Raw genomic sequence first — 6,000 nt, forward strand, 5'->3', positions numbered from 1 at the left:
TCCTTCAACATGGACATCAACGGCCAAGACACGGTTCTAATCATCCAGAGCACCCCTTACCCTGCCAAATTGATCTCGGAGGGGATGAGATTAGCCATGAACAACTACATGAACCAAATGTGGATCAACAATGTACTTCAACCACTAGCCCCAACCATGAACCAAAACCTAATCCAAGCCATGCAACACCAATGGAATCTACCTCCCCATGCAAACCCTCAAGTTCCACTAAACCTCCCATTGGATCTTACATTCTTCCTACCAGAGGAAATCTCTCAAATCAATCCCATCTTCATACCATGGGACATGCATGCAACGACAGGACATGCAAATGCCTGGAACAACAATCCAATACAAATGGGAAACAATCCACCTCCCAACGCTCAAGAACCAGTAGGAAACCACCCAGAGGAGGAGGAAGAAATGAATCCTCTAAATGTGGAGTAGAGTGTGGAATTTGCAAACCTAAACGAGGTAAAAGTGATACTATTCAAGGATATGTTGATCAAGAAATTATCTTCAACTGTCCACCCTCAATATTCTAATGCTCAATGGACATAAGGCCACCTCGGGATCCAACGGTAAGAACCCATGCAGTAATATTGGTCCCATGCCAAAGGAGGACCCCCAACTCCAACTTGGAGGAGGAGGAGATGAATGTCAACCCAAACCATCAAACAAGGATGATAAGATCCACTAGAATTATCTTTTGGAATGTCCGTGGTGCCAACAATGACGATTTTCGTCGTAACTTTATGGATCTTGTTGATACACATAGGCCTTGCCTAGTAGCACTCCTTGAAACTAGGATGAGAGCACATGGTCCACTCCTTAATGACTTTAATTTCACCGAAATGATCGAGGTACCCGCTGAAGGTCAAGCTGGGGGCATCGAAAACCCTTTCAAATGGATTATTGAAGAAAGCATAAACGAGGAGAGAGTTCAAGAGATACATGCAATGATAGAGGTACTCCCTTTTAGATTTTCTTGGCTATTAAGCACTATTTATGCTAGTACACATAGACGTGCAAGAGATATTATGTGGAAAAAGCTTATCAATATCTCTAATTGTTATAAAGGGGCATGGTTAGTAGGAGGTGACTTTAATGACATTATCATGGCATCCGAAAAATTTGGAGGCTAAACGGTAAGCATCTCTAGAACTTCTAGGAATTGGAACTACATTAACAACTGTAGGTTGATGTACTTAGGCTATAAAGGTAGCAAATTTACTTGGTCAAATCATAGAAAAAGGCAAAATGGATTAATTATGGAAAGACTTGATCGTTTCTTTGCTAATGAAGAATGGGCTAACTTATTTCCTAACGCTACAGTGACTCACTTACCCAAAACCTATTCCTATCATAAACCTTAACTCCTTTTCCTATGAACCACTTCATAAACCTTTTAGATTGGAAAATATTTGGTGCACACATCCTGAATTTGTTAATATTGTGTGAAACAACTAGCTTGATTCTAACCTTATAGAAGCCACACGTAGGTTCGCAATTAATGTCTCCAATTGGAGTAAGGAGACCTTTGGTGACATTTTTAGAAAAAAGAAGAGAATTTTGGCTCGTCTCAAAGGCATTCAAAATTCTCATAACTACGTCTCTAGCCCCTTTCTCCAAAATCTGGAATTCTCCCTAAAAGAATAATTCAACAATATCTTAAAACTGGAGGAGGATTAATGGAACCTTGTCCCCAAAAATGGGGAAATCCCCATTTTTTGGGGACAAAAATGGGGAAATTTCACTCCAACCCTCCCCCATTTTTATCCCCAAAATGGGGAGTGAATAGTGTCTCCCCAAATTTGGGGACACACTATTCATCTCCCCATTTACTATTCCCTATTAAAATATTATTATTTTTATTATTTAATATTTTAATTTATCTTTTTATATATACTTAATTATGTTTATATAATATATTTACCTAATTAATTTTTCATCTTAACTTTGACGTATAATTTTAAAAAATTAATTATTGTGCATCTATTTTTTTTATGTAAAATTGGTAGTTAATTTTATTATGAGTTATAATTGTATGAAAAACATATAACCATCACAAAAAATGAAGGTGCAAATATAAAATATTTGATGTTGCTAAAATTGAAATACATTAAAATTGAAAATACATTAAATTAAAATACATTAAAATTAAAAATACATTAAAATTGAAACTACGTTAAATAACATAATAATTTAGTAGTGAGATATGTCGTTTTCAGGTACACCAAAATTATTATAGTACTGGGTGAATGGGGCAGATGATTGTTGTGGTTGTGACTGTTATGGTTGTTGACTTCTTTTATACATTATTTGTTGTTGTTCTTACCGGAAATATTCACGACGAATTGGATCCAAAACAGAATCCACATCCATGGACATAATTTTACGATCATATTTCAATTCTTTTAGTCTTATTTTTTCTCTTTCAATGTCATTTGTTTATTTTTGTCTCTCAGTTGCACTATTCATCGCCTCAACAATTCGATATTTTGTGATTCGACTATCTTCATATAACCATCGTCGATTTTTCTCTTCATTTTTGCTTTCTTCACCCCACTTGGTTGTTGTGATGGTGTGGAATCACCTACAATATCCTCATTTAAATTTACTAAAAATGATAAGTTAGGAGATGATACACAGGGTGAATCAGGGGCACGAGCCTCAGAGTCCGATGATATATTAGCATCATTTTTCTTTCTTGTTTTTTTTTCTTTCAATATTACTATCGTTAAACATCTCAAAATCCTTCATTAGAGCCCACCCATGATCAAATTTAAATCCTTTTTTGAAGTTTGGATCTTGCATAAATAAAGTTTTTGCTTGTGTAAGCTGCAATGTTTAAAAAAAGATAAGAAAAACAATAAGTAAATATATACAAATAAAGTATAAGTAACTACAAAATAAATACTTACAATGCCTTTCTCTGAAGCACCACTAGGACGCAACATTTCTACTTGACGTACACATCTATTTAATTTTCTTACTGCCTTCTTAATATTTGCAAATCGATGTTGTAGTGATTTTTTGTTGCGAATCTCCCAATTACATACCTTTGCATTATTGTATGCATCTACAACTCGAAACCAAAATTGATCTCTAGATTGATAGATGCCCGTTATTGAATCTTGAGAAATATCTAAATACATTTGGCATAATAGAAGATCTTTATCTACAGAGGAAAAGTAAATTATATGGTTAAAGAAAAATAAAAGGCACTTATGGTTATGGAAGGATATGCTAACACCATAAATATATATAGAGATATTCAAGGATAAGAATATAATATGGGTTATTATTTAGCTGACGGTATATATCCAAAATGGTCAACCCTTATGCAAACTATTTGTGAGCCGCGTTCGGCAAAGAAGAAATATTTTGCGATGAAACAAGAATCATGTCGAAAAGATGTTGAACGTGCATTCGGAGTTTTACAACAACGTTTTGCAATTGTTGCAGGACCGTCATGTTTTTGGCAAAAAGAAGTGCTACATGATATAATGACTACATGTATTATACTGCACAATATGATAATCGAGAATGAGCGTGATCTTAATGCACCAATTCAAGATGATTTGGAAGGTCCACCTCCAACAGTAAAAATGGCAGTAGATGAAAATCAACGATTTCAAGAATTTTTAGCTCGACATAGAAGAATTAAGGACAAAGATGCTCATTTTACACTTCGTAATGCATTAATAGATCATTTATGGGAGAATACTAGAGGTTGAAGTTGAATATTTATGTAGTATTTCGAATGAATTTTATCGTTATGTAATATGTATTTAATTAATCTTGTATCGCAATGATTTTACTTTTATTTGAATTATTAGTTAAATCTATAATAATTGCTTACAAATTATATTATTTAAAATTTTATGGAATTGTTTTAATGAAAATTACAAATTAATGAAAATAAAATATGGAATTTGTTTAATGGAAATTAAAAAATAAAATTGAAATGAAAGATAATAATATAATATAGAAGAGAGAGAAGAATATTCTCTTTTGGGGGAAAATGGGGGAATGGTTGGAGTAAGTTGTCCCCAAAATGGGGAAATCTCCATTTTGAGGACCAAAATGGGGGTAAAGGTTGGAGATGCCCTAAATGATGGTAACGCTAACACGAGAATTTTTCACATAACAACTTCTAGTAGAAGGAGAAGAAATCATGTATTCTTTAAAGATGACCAAGGGAATTGGATTGATAACCAAAGAGATATCCTTGCTCATGCCCAAACTTACTTTGAAAATACCTTCACAACTTCCCACTGCCTTTCTAAAATAATTGATGTTATAAGTGGTTTAGTCAGCTTTGACTCCCTAGACCTCTCCCCTCTAAACAAGCCTCTTTCGAATAGTGAAATCACCAACGCAATTTTTTCCTTTAAACCTTATAAAGCGCCCGGACCATATGGTTTACACCCATTCTTTTACCAAAAATACTGGAAAATTGTCGGGCCTAGTGTTATTTCTTTTTGCCATAAGGTCTTCAGTTCCTATCAAATTCCTGATAATATTAATAATACCTACTTATGCCTCATTCCCAAATTTCATAATTCTAATAATCTTAAGAACTTCCGACCAATAGGCATGTGTAACACCATTTACAAAATCATCACAAAGATTATTGCCAATAGACTGAAGCCCTTTTTAGATAAGATCACTAGTCCCTTCCAGTCTAGTTTTCTAAAAAATAGATGAGCTAGTGACAAAGCGATTCTGATTCAAGAAATCATTCACAATTTTAAAAATAGTTCTAGTAAAAAAGATAAAATGGTCCTAAAAAGAGATCTTGAAAAAGCGTTTGATAAATTGGAATGGTCTTTCATCTTTAGAACCCTTAACTACTTCAAAATTCCTCCCAACTTTTCAAAATTAATTATGTCTTGTATCACTTCATCTAGCATGGATGTCCTTGTAAACGGTACAAGAAGTGATTTCTTCTATCCTAGTAGAGGAATTAGACAGGGTGGCCCTATATCTCCTTATATTTTTATCCTTTGCATGGAGATGTTATCGAGATATATCAACTTCCAAATGGATATCAAAAGGTCGGATCTTGTAACTATTAGCTCTAATGGCCTTGCCCTCTCCCACCTTTTTTTGCGGACGACCTAACTCTAATGAGTCATATTAATCAAAAATCTTGCACTACTATTAAATTTGGCCTTGACATGTTTTGTAATCTATTCGGTCAAAGCATTAATATGGCTAAGTCAAAAATTATTTTCTCTAAGAATTGCTCCAAAGACATTAGAACTGCCACCTTCAACTTCTTTGGGGTGAAAAGTAGTGAATCATTTGGAAAGTACCTGGATTTTCTATCCTTGACTCCTCCCAAAAACCAAAGACTTCCTCTTTATTCTTGACAATATGCGTAATCGCCTTGCCGATTGGAAGATTAATTGTTTAAACATGACTGCTAGAATTACTCTTTCATCAACCACTCTTGCTAGCATTCCTAACTATGTAATGAAATATACCCTTCTACCAGACAAAATTCATAAAATCATTGATAAGCTTCAAAGAGACTTTATTTGGGGATCAAATGACTCTAAAATAAAACTCCATCTCCTAAGTTGGGACACGATTACCCTTGATAAAAACAAAGGCGGCCTTGGTCTTAGGAAAGCCAAATCAAAAAATTTAGCTCTCCTTACAAGCTTAGCATGGAGACTATTAAATTTTCCCCAAGCCCCATGGATAAAAGTTCTCATGCAATCCTACATCTTTTCTTCTATGAAGCGTCAATCTTTTTGTTGGAAGAGTATACTCAAGGGTTGAAAATATTGCAATAAAGGATAATTGTGGTACATTGGTCATAAATCCTCCCTAGGCATGTGGGATACAAGATGGATCCCTAATTGTCCCTGCCTAAGAAATGCTATTTAAGGCCCCCTAACGAAAAAAGACTCTTCATTAACTTTCAAGGACCTTATTAACCACAACAATTGGGCCTTGGATAATATTTCGATGATTTTGCTAGAT

The sequence above is a fragment of the Nicotiana tabacum genome, chromosome 12 (genome assembly GCF_000715075.1).
Source record: "Nicotiana tabacum cultivar K326 chromosome 12, ASM71507v2, whole genome shotgun sequence".
In the NCBI taxonomy this organism is placed as follows: Eukaryota; Viridiplantae; Streptophyta; class Magnoliopsida; order Solanales; family Solanaceae; genus Nicotiana; species Nicotiana tabacum.